Genomic DNA, 462 nt, shown 5'->3' with positions numbered 1-462 from the left:
GGGTGGGGGTGGGGAGGGAGGGCAGAGGGTGGGGTGGGAACTGGGTGGAGGGGAGTTATGGTGGGAAAAAAGAGGAACCAATGTAATAATCTGAACAATAAAGATTTAATTAAAAAAATAAAAATAAAAAAATAAATGTAATCAGCTATGCAAACGAGCATGGACATAGAGCTACAGAGAGACAATTTGAACTTCCTCCCACTGAGTATATGATCAGACAGTGGAGAAAATAGGAAGAACAACTCCGTAACATGCCAAAAAGAAGTCCTTAAGAGGAAAAGCAGCAAAAATTGGAGCAGAGGCTTAAGACTTGGATTATGGAGCAGCACCAGAGTGGCTCATGTGTGTCAACCAAGCTTATTCCATGTCAGGCAAGAATGTTTGCAAGCGAAATGAATATTGTTGATTTTACAGGAAAGGCAAAATGGTGCTTCAATTTCATGAGGAGAGAAGGGTTGGCCA

The sequence above is a fragment of the Myotis brandtii genome, unplaced genomic scaffold (assembly GCF_000412655.1).
Source record: "Myotis brandtii unplaced genomic scaffold, ASM41265v1 scaffold3165, whole genome shotgun sequence".
NCBI lineage: Eukaryota > Metazoa > Chordata > Mammalia > Chiroptera > Vespertilionidae > Myotis > Myotis brandtii.
The sequence above is the reverse complement of the archived record's forward strand: the minus strand, read 5'-3'. Positions refer to the sequence as shown.